We start from the raw sequence: 10,976 nt of genomic DNA on the forward strand, positions 1-10,976 counted from the left end.
GACCTTGGAGCAATGGTAATCCTATAGTCAACACAAAATTCTGACAGTACATCTGGCTTCAAAATTGGAACGATGGGCGTAGCCCAATCAGAGGTTTCGACTTTCCCTGGTACAACAATTCTTTCCAATCTTTTTAGTTCGTCTGTAACCTTTTCTTTTAAGGCAAATGGAACAGTTCTTGGTTTGAAAAACTGTGGAGCAACGTTCTCTCTAAGTTTTAAATGAGCTGTCCCTCCTTTTATTGTGCCCAGACCTCCATCCCACAGGGCCGGGAATGCCTACTTTGAAACCACGTTTTCTACATTGGCACACGGTTCCACGCATTATGATTTTCTTTTTCAGCTCATTTCAAAAAATAAAACATGAAAGGCATTATTACGATTTTTGTGTTGTGGCTCACTTAAAAAAAAACTACATTAAAATAACTGCTAAGCCTCCTAGCAATCTATAAATGTTTTAATGATTGATTAATACTACGTTGCAATTCGGAAATTTCCTTAGTTCTTCTGAAATCTTCACTGAAGGTATCTTCTGAGGTCTTTTTCGTGATCTTCTAGGTTCCTCTTGCTGAGAAGAGAGAGAAAGAGGGAGAGATAAAAACTACTTGACGTTAATAAGTCGAGATTTTGTGGCTCTGTTCTCCTCAATGAGAGAAAGGAGTGGTGATGACGATGAGTTGAGAATAGATTTTGTGTATTGGTCAGGTTTTCTTGTGGTGCAGTGAGAATATTACGGCGAGACAGGGTAAGAGGACGGTTGAATTTTGCTTAGGTATACAAGTTGGGTCCGAGGAGGAGCACTAAAAAAGGGAAACAGATTTGGTCTTACACGTGAAAGTTACAAAGGTTAGCAGAGTAGACTCTAAGAGCTCGATATATGGCATGGTATTTGATTGGCCTCTTGAAGGTGACCATCAAGTTGTCTCTGTCCAGTTTAGGAATTAGAGAGTGATTGGAGAATTTGCGACTATGTTGTTGTCATCATAATTTCCTCTCTAACTGATAATAACTAGTGAGGTAATTGATGAATAATATGTTTTTATCACAGTCTAAAGACCAAGTCGTGTTTGTAAGTCATGTTTCCTTACCAACTGGAACTATGTAATGTATTCTCTCACTCTTATCATCTCCACCCTTACTTGCATCTTTATCTTCCTGTCTCTGAAAGACAAGAACACGAAAAGAAAAAAGGTAGGGAAAACCAAAATTAAATAGCTATCTATTTTAAAGGCTTAGCGTGCGTATATCGAATTATGGATGCACGCAGGAAGTTTGGAGAGCACGATAGAAGCGTAAGAGTTGTTCGAGGCGCAGCAAGGCAAACACGACCAAGAAATATTTCGAGACCAAATCTTTATTCAAAGAATTATAAATCTTCTGCTCAGAAGCAGAATACGAACAAATTTCTTGCATGTACGAGACCATGAAGTAGATTCAGCATGCTTGAATCGCTGTTTACTAGAATTCGCGAATTCAATACATAATTTAGAAAATTATGTATTAAACAATACTTTCAGGAAATATCAACACAAATTAATTTCAACCGTTCGAAAAACGAAGAAAAAACTTACACATTTCTTTCATTCACAACACCCGTGTGGTACATTTACCCAGCTTGAACTGTTTATTAGAATTTACGTCCAGAGAATTGCATTGTGTTGAAAATTCTGAAAATTGTGCAATTTCAAAACAAAAGCTTCTATCGAACGACACATTTGATACATATCAACACTTCAAAATAATATTTACCGGTCTAATGAAGAGTCCCCAACGTCGCAAGCCTCAGTTGAAGTCAGAAAACTAATTTTTTAATGGGGAAAAAACTACAGAGGAGTCCGGGAAATGGTCGGACACCCCTGCGCTTTTCCATTTGTATTTAAAAATACAAACCCTAGCTCTTTAAGCGTGCTTCTGAACGTTGACATTCGCTGGTTTGCGCGAAAAAAAGAAATAACTTCTACAGCCCGCGCTTCCCTTCCGTACTCCTATTAAAATTGTCTTAGTTCTGAGCGACATTTCTCTTACCCCACCCCGAGAATTGTGATATTGTCAACATCTGGCAGTCAACGAATATTTTGAATCTCGCGCTCGGAAATTGGAAAAGCGTCGGTTCTTTCAAACCTTTGTTCTAGAAACAATAGAGCCTCTAAGCTGTAAACAATTAAAATGCCCATAAAAGGAAGGTAATCCAGTGCCATTGTCTACCAAAAATTAAAAAAAAAGTTTGATATGAGAATAGAATTTGGTAGATGGCATGACAGCTTTAGCTCAGCTCTCTGATAGGGTGCGCTCTTTCGACCAATGACAGCGCGCGTTATATCGGAACTTTATTATAAAAGGATTTTTACCTTGGTAGCTCCTTAAGAAATTGGTAGGCCTCGCGCGTGCGCTAAGTTACGATACCTTTTCTTTTTTCGTTGATCTCATGCTTTTTATTCTGATATTTTTGAAACTGATGTATATTATTATCCTTAGTAAATTTCACTGACGGAATATCTGATTGTCTACCAAAAGGGGCCTACCTTAAAATCTGGCTCAAACCTCCATTTGAATGTGGGATCCCCGAGTTATCCTGATTTTGAAAACAAATAGATGTTTATTCACTAGAAAGCAAATTTCTTTTCTACGTACGTTTTACATCTAGATTATCTGTTTTTTGACTCAGTTTGAGCTGAGGTGTACGTTAAAATTTTGATTGTTCATGCAAAGCGTAAAAATGAGCCTAAATTATTGAATTCTTGAAACCCTTAAAGTGCCCGTGACACGAAATTGTTTTTTTGCATAAATATATAGCTTATCATGTGTACAAACCAATTCCGACAATAGAAAATTTCAAAAAAGCTTAAAACTCGGTTTTTTAGGGCCCTAAAGTGCTCTTATTTTGTCTTAAAAGTGTCTCGTGGACTCGTAACGAATTAGCGGGTGATGACGCAGAAAACTGTGAAAACTCTTAGTTGACACTTACAAATCTCTCACTTTTCTTGTAATTTTGTATCAGTCAGCGTTGAAATACTCTTGATATAATGTCCGATAGCGATGTATACCTGCCTTCAGCAAGCTTTACCGAGAGTTGTGATACATCGTACGCAAGTAGTAAAGAAGAAATGGAAGTTGTGAGTACGATTCAGCCTTACGAAGGAGAACCGCGTGCATCAAACGAAGATTTCGACGAACACTGACAAAGACAGTTTCTCGCCCGCGGTGTTTAGATCAAGATTAGAACAAAAAAGTTCCGCTACTAAATGTTTAGTAGCGGAAAACCTAGCTCGAGAATACACGGCCCCCTAAGAGCTTGTGTTTATGCCAGAATCCGCCCCTGAGAGGTTTCGCACTATTCAAGCAAAAGGATATCGGTCAGCTCAGGAAAGGGCTTAAACTTCATTACAAACGATTTATTTCTGTTATTAAAATACGATGGAAACTACGATGGAAATAAATAACAGTGAACCCACCATTTTTCGCTTGTGAAATGTCAGCCAAAAAAGAATGTTGAACAATCGTGTACGATGTGGGAACAGGCCCCTTTATCAGCATTTTTTTTAGCTGAATTCATTGGTTATCTTTCTCTGATTTGACTAGTGATATGTGTTTCTAACAGGCGTCTTCGAAGCCGGACGGAGCATAAGGCCGACGACACGTACATTGAAGAGTAAAATCTTCTCGATGTCGACGATCGAAACGTATCCATTTTGGCCATACAGCCACATCCTTTGGAAAGTAGTGTATATAAATGCCCGGTTTATGTAAATTATTCTTGTGGCTGACATCATTTGCCCCTCCGGCCACGCATTGTGTTCACCCTCTCTTCTAGATTTCTGCTTTCTCCACCATAGTTGCCGACGTGTCTTCGCAGTTTTTACGTTACAGCTATGTAACATAATCGTTTTGGCCGCGCACAAAATGAGGACACCTTTTGGCCGCCGAATCGTACTTCAATGCACAAAAAAATGGTCAAGGAAGATTCGCTTGGCGCTAAGATCGATCATTTCTTATTTCAAATACAGCTATTAACCAGAAAATGTAAAAAAAAAAAAAAAAATCCGTGTCATAGGCACTTAAACAGTAAAAATAGATTTACGTCGACTGATATTTACAAGTGATTCGTCGTGGGCGAATATGGCTTACCTGCACGTTAGAGACACTTTCCGGAATTCCACTCGTTCCAATAGATGGCATACTGACACTTAAAATCATATCAAATACGAATCATAATACAGTACTGTAAATAGTTTGGATTGCGGTAACGTAATTGTGTACTGTGATTGTTTGTATAGGCGAGCACATTTCTGCTCAAATATGTTCGATCCAAAAGGAGGGTGTAATCAGTACAGCGCCTCTATATTCACGTGATGTCGTGAAACCAGGTGAAACTAGCTAGTCAGTGACGACAATCATAGACACATGTTACGCTGGGAACACTAATAATTAGAGTAACACTAGTGAAAATCCCAAGATAGCTGAGGAAGATCGAGATATCTCCCGATGAAATGCGCGTTGAGACACAAAGAGGCATATAGACAAAAGTGATGGTCTCACCCACATATTCGATTGAATTAAAGCATGAACGAAACACCCACGAAGTCAAAGGGCGCTGATGTAAGGAAATTACGTAGATCAAATGATATTCTGTACTCGCGATCTCACTGAGACCGAAAAATTCACTTTCTAGATCGTTATACCCATACCTGCCCATATACAAGAAACGTAGCCGATAACACAGTGTATGATGTGCACACACTATGTTGTACTAATCAAGTGAATGTTAGTTGAAGAACACTTTTTCTGCCTCCCATAGTACACCAAGTCAGCTAAAAGCTGTTAAATTGTGTTCAGACACTCCACTATAGCTAACGAGCGTTCACGCTCTATATCAGGTCATAAAAGTTCCTCTTACGTACGAAAGGAAAGCTGAACGACAATATCCGAGAAACCGTTCAGAACCAAAGAAGGCAGAACGGTTTAAGGTCGTATCGTATAAACAACTTAGATATGTTCAGTAATTTACGTATAGAGAACTTGGAGATGTTTATTCACGCTTAACTACAGTCACGGAAGGCTGTGAAAAGTCGTATTCCCCCTCATCATGGTATACATCGCTACGAAATTATTTCATATTGAGTTCTAGTCAAAAACTTTAACCCTTTTGTGCTTAAGAGAGTCGAAAATGATCATAGAAATCCATTGATTATGACTTCTCAGCAAGCAAAATATACTGTTTTGCTTCTTGAATAAAGATAGTTCCCTCAGGTTTTGTCATTACACAAGGTAGCACTAATAATAATAGTTACACTGGTAAAAATCCCAAGATAGCCGAGGACGATAGACATATCTCCCAATGAAATGCGCCATATAAAACACAAAGTGGCATATAGGCTATGTATAATTATATATATGGCTGAAACGGGAATAAATTAGTGTGTATCGACCATCAAACTTACCATTTCCTTGTGGGTTCTCGTCAGTTACATGCATGTATATCAGCACAATGGTAAACGCTCATGGTACGCACATTTTTGCTTACGCTAACACATTCCTGCTCAAATAAAACGAGGGTAAATACACTGCACATAGATCACCGAGACAGTGAGCCCTAAATTCCGTGGCATCGTGAAACCAGATGGACGTAGCCAATCATAAAGTGACACGTATTACTTTAATTTATACATAACTTATGTCACGAACTTAAATTGTTTGATAAGGAAACGTGAATTTTCTAGACCAATTATACGGTATATGGTATACAGCGGTTCGAAATTATTTCACATTAAGCTCTAGACAAAAACTTTAATCCTTTGTGCTTAGGAGAATCGAGAATAATCATAAATATTCACTGATTGCGACTTCTCAGCAAACAAGATATAATGTTTTGCTTCTTGAATCAAGATAACATTAATAGTAAGAGTTACACTAGTAAAAATCCTAAGATAGCCGAGGACGATCGAGATATCTCCCGATGAAATGCGAGATATACGGCTGAAAGGGCGATGCACTAGTATGTATTAGAAATATTTTTGTTTTTTTTTTTAAGTTAAGTATAAGCAACCTCACCGCCAGTATGAAACAACCACTGTAGTACAACATTTCTCGAAAACTTGTCTCAAGTTTCACAATTTTATTCCCATTTTTATCGCTAAGCAACCTCTAGGCACTGGATCATGCCTCAAAAAAGTGTTTGACCTTAAGGAATGAATCTCTCTCCTCTTTGCATTTTAGATTGATGAATTTTACAACTGAATTTGGGACTCCGAGTTTGGACGGTGGTATCTATGCGAAATCATCCTCTACAAATTTGTCCGCTTCACATCCGTTGGATTAAGTGAAATTGACAGGTGAATTCGGTGAAAACGCCGGAGTCTACGTAGCGCTATGGTTTCGGGCTTACAAAACAAAATCCTGTGCATTCTTACATTTTATATCTCGCACAAAAGGCTGCAGAAAACAATAAGTGATATTTTTTTATGTTTAACCTCTCACAAAAGTTTTGGTCATCCAGTTAGAACATTTGGAAATGGTTTACTTTGTTTCACGGCATCAAATCCTAAAGAAAATTATGTAGAACCTTTTCCCTTTGTTATGAATGTCAAATAAGCATTGATTTCTCAGAAATGCTGTTTTTTTGGCACTCGATAATTTATATATTCTGTATTCATCGATCGTGTATTGTGATTGACAATGCTTATGATAAAAATGTGAGCACCCTCTAATACTGAGTTTTTTCCTGACTTGACAAAAGAACCCTTCAACCTCGTTACTAATCTCCCGTATCTTCTCAACGGCAAAGGACATACAGGAGAAAGACTAATCTCTCTCTTTCTCTGTTTGAATTAAGGGAGCTACGTCACGACTCTCGCACGTGTGGTAAGAATCGAGAAACCAGTGACACCCACGATCCGTACGTAGCCATTCACGTCGAGTTTCAAACAGCCCGTTAAATCATGGAATGTTGCGATCGCATTATTGAGACTATTTATTTGGTGTTTTTTTGGGTTTAATATGTTACTGATTCGTAGATTCTACGATTTATGTCTTCAAGTCTTCCTTTGGTGTTGCAAACTTGAAAGCATGAAAGATAATTTTAGTTGCCAGCTACAGCGTGGACTTTTCTTGCGTAGAGGCAAGGAAGTGAGAAGAACAAAATATGGAAGAAGGACTTTTTCCTTTACAAATCTCTATTAATGCAAGTATATTTTGGCCAGTTAAAGAAATGTTGAATTGTAATTATCTCGCATCACATTCAACAGTTTGTGACCAAATTCCCTTGAGCCGTAAACTTTTACCGCTGCGCGCACTGCTTCTTGGTAAACACGATAACGAACAATAGCGATTTGACACCTACAGGTGTGAAACTAGAAGAACTCAGTGCACAAACTCAGCGTGGCATAGCCCCTTTAAACTTTAATCGGTCGTTTTTAAGGTGAGGTAGATCTATTTGTTTTTATTTTACTATTTTAGGGTGAAGGTACTTCAAAAAAAAATTCCTTGAATAAATCTAGCACGCCCATTCGACTAATATCGTCTGAGATGTCTATGAATGCAACAATGGTTTTTTTCCTCGTGTCTACTTTGAGTTTAATTCCCTCTTCAATTGTTACGTTAGTATCTCGTGAAATTTGTGTTTCATCTCCTTTGTGATTTTTATAATATCTCGGGTACTTTTTTGAGATTGATCTTCTGTGCAATGGTTACGTAAGAATCTAACGCATTTTAACTTTGATCGCCTCTACGGTTGATACGTTAATATTCTGCGCACTTCGAGTTTGATCATCTCTGCAATTGTTACGTCACTATCTCGTGTATTTTGAGATCCACCTTCTCTAAGTTTTCTTGTAATTTTCTCGTACACTTTGGTTTTGTTCTTCTCTACAATTTTTACGTTACTGTCTCGCGCACTATGAGTTTGATTCTCTCTGCGCTTGTTACTTTAGTATCTTGCGCTCTTTCAGTTTGATCGTCTTTGTGATTGTTAAGTACTAGTAGGCATCTCGCGCACTTTGTGTTTGATCCTCGCTGTGGTTATTATGTCAGTGTCTCGTGCGCTTTGAGTTTGATCCGCTTTGCGATTGTTACGTAAGTGTCTCGCTCATTTCGTGTTTGATCTTCGATGCGATTGTCATAGTAGTGTCTCGCGCACTTTGTGTTTGATCCTCGCTGTGATTGTTATGTCAGTGTCTCATGCACTTTGAGTTTGATCCGCTCTGCGATTGTTACGTTAATGTCTCGCTCACTTCGTGTTTGATCTTCAATGCGATTGTCATAGTAGTGTCTCGTGCGCTTTGTGTTTGATCCTCACTGCGATTGCTATGTCAGTGTCTCGTGCACTTTTTGTTTGATCCTCTCTGCGATTGTTACGTTAGTGTCTCACTCACTTCGTGTTTGATCTTCAATGCGATTGTCATAGTAGTGTCTCGTGCACTTTGAGTTTGATCCTCACTGTGATTGTTATGTCAGTGTCTCGTGCACTTTGTGTTTGATCCTCTCTGTGATTGTTACGTTAGTGTCTGACTCACTTCGTGTTTGATCTTCAATGCGATCGTCATAGTAGTGTCTCGCGCACTTTGAATTTGATCCTCACTGTGATTGTTATGTCAGTGTCTCTTGCACTTTGTGTTTGATCCTCTCTGCGATTGTTACGTTAGTGTCTGACTCACTTCGTGTTTGATCTTCAATGCGCTTGTCATAGTAGTGTCTCGTGCGCTTTGAGTTTGATCCTCACTGTGATTGTTATGTCAGTGTCTCGTGCACTTTGTGTTTGATCCTCTCTGCGATTTTTACGTTAGTGTCTCGCTCACTTCGTGTTTGATCTTCAATGCGATTGTTATGGTAGTGTCTCGTGTACTTTGAGTTTGATCCTCTCTGCGATTGTTACGTTAGTGTCTCGCTCACTTCGTGTTTGATCTTCAGTGCGATTGTCATAGTAGTGTCTCGTGCACTTTGTGTTTGATCCTCACTGTGATTGTTATGTCAGTGTCTCGTGCACTTTGTGTTTGATCCTCTCTGCGATTGTTACTTTAGTGTCGCGCTCACTTCGTGTTTGATCTTCAATGCGATTGTTATGGTAGTGTCTCGTGCACTTTGAGTTTTATCCTCTCTGCGATTTCTACGTTTACTTAGTGTCTCGTACAGTTTTAGTTTGATCCTCTTTGTACTTGTTACGTAAGTTTTTCTTGCAGATCTAGTTTGATCCTTTTTGCGATTCTCACGTTGTTTTCCCGTGCTCTTGGACTTTTACTCTCTCTGCAGTTGTGATCATTAGTATATCGCGCACATTATGTTTGATCGTTTCTGCGATCGTTACGTCGGAGTCAAAAACATTGTGGGTTTATTGGTCTCTGCGATTGTTACGTTAATGTCTCGCACACTTCCAATTTCGTCTTCTCTGCGATTGTTAAGTAAGCATTTCGCGCGTTCTGTGTTAAATCTTCTCCGCGATGATTGAGCATTTTGCTCGCTTCGTGTTTGACCTTTAATTTGTATTTGACCTTCTCTCCAATTGTCACTTAAGTGTCTCGCTGTTATTTTCTCTTCAGTTGTTTAGAAAGTATCTCGCACAATTTTTGTTTGATCTTCTCTACGTCGTTAAGCAAACATCCCGCAGACTTTGAGTGTGACATTGTCTGGGATTGTTGTCTTAGTGTCTTGCACACTTAGAGTCTGAGTGTCTCACGTACTTTGATTTCCATCCTCTCTTCGATTATAACGTTAGTTTCTCCTTTCTGCGATTGTTACGTTAACATCTCGTGCACTTTGAGACTGTTGAGTTGGTTTCCCGCGGAATTTGTGTTTGATCCTCTTTGAGATCGTTCCATTATCATGTAACGCACCTTGAGATTAATTCCGGCTCTGTGCGATTGTTACCGTAGTATCTCGAGTATGTTGAATTTATTCCCCTCTTCGTTTGCTGCTCAAGTGTTTCGCGTATCATGATTTTAATCCTACTTCGATTTTCATTACGTAAGGTACGCATTTTGAATCTAATTCTCTTTTCGATTCTGTTGTTGGTATCTCGTATACTTTGTGTTTGCTCTCCATTGCGTTTTTTACGTTATTATCTCGTGCATTTGACTCTGATCCCTTCTGCGTTTCTTAGGGGCCGGCCAAAGTCGCCAACATTTCAACGCAATATCTTACAATATTACTGGATCGTGTTGTGAGATGTTGTTAAGGAGCTGGCCAAACGCGCGCAACACCCTGCAACATCTGATTCTCTTTGATGTTGTTACGTTTTTATATCACACAACTGATTTTAATCTTAGCTCTTTGCCATTGTTACCGAACGTTAGTACCGTGCGCACGCTGAATTTACTCCTCTCTTCGATAGCTGCACTAGTTTTCCGCGCGCTATGGTTTAATCCTACACTGATTGTTAATATGTATCGTACGCACTTTGAGTTTAATTCTCACCTCGTATCTTGTGTTAGCTTCTCGTCGCTTAGAGTTAAACTTGTTCTGCGATTGTTGATATAGTAACTCATGCACCTCGGGTTGAATCCTCTTTGAGATGAGCCAATTAGATTGTCTGCACGTTATTTAATTCTCTTTATTTCATCCATTTTAAAATCACTGATGATCCTAGCAAGGTGATTGGCTCACGTTGGTGCGATTTATTCACGAATCGCTCTAATTGTTCCTCTAAATTGCACGTTTTTCCTAGCCAATGAGAAAGCTCTCCTAAAACACGACAACCAATCAGATTTCAATGCTTGTTTAAAGTGACCAATCAAATCGCAGGAAAAACAGACAATTTTTGAAACTTTTACAAGTTAGTTCAGTATTAGATCAATAAAATGTGTGTGTGAAGACTTAAGGAGGCTGTATCAGTGAGACTAAATTTTGCGATTTCAAAATGAATGTAATAACTGAAGTGGTAATTGAAGTTCGTGTCGCGCAATTTTGTTCTGAAATCATACTGCGCGCTCGTTAGATTTTGAACTCGCGCAAATGATTCCAGACCCACTTGCATTCCGGCTCAGTTCAATT

General features: G+C 38.9%; 1 long non-coding RNA gene across 2 annotated transcripts; it reads right to left on the reverse strand.

Moving 5' to 3' along the window:
* Positions 1-441: 441 nt before the first annotated feature.
* LOC149038503 (uncharacterized) lies at positions 442-5,582 on the reverse strand. Of its 2 annotated transcripts, XR_016180405.1 has the most exons (4): positions 5,438-5,582; positions 4,125-4,182; positions 2,522-2,571; positions 442-1,160 (listed from the first exon to the last, which is right to left on the reverse strand). It is a non-coding gene; the product is annotated as an uncharacterized LOC149038503 (long non-coding RNA). The 2 variants fall into 2 exon arrangements; XR_016180404.1 differs by lacking the exon at positions 5,438-5,582 and having other exon boundaries at positions 4,125-4,450.
* Positions 5,583-10,976: the final 5,394 nt, after the last annotated feature.

This window comes from Pocillopora damicornis, chromosome 10 (genome assembly GCF_964200805.1).
Source record: "Pocillopora damicornis chromosome 10, jaPocDami1.2, whole genome shotgun sequence".
In the NCBI taxonomy this organism is placed as follows: Eukaryota; Metazoa; Cnidaria; class Anthozoa; order Scleractinia; family Pocilloporidae; genus Pocillopora; species Pocillopora damicornis.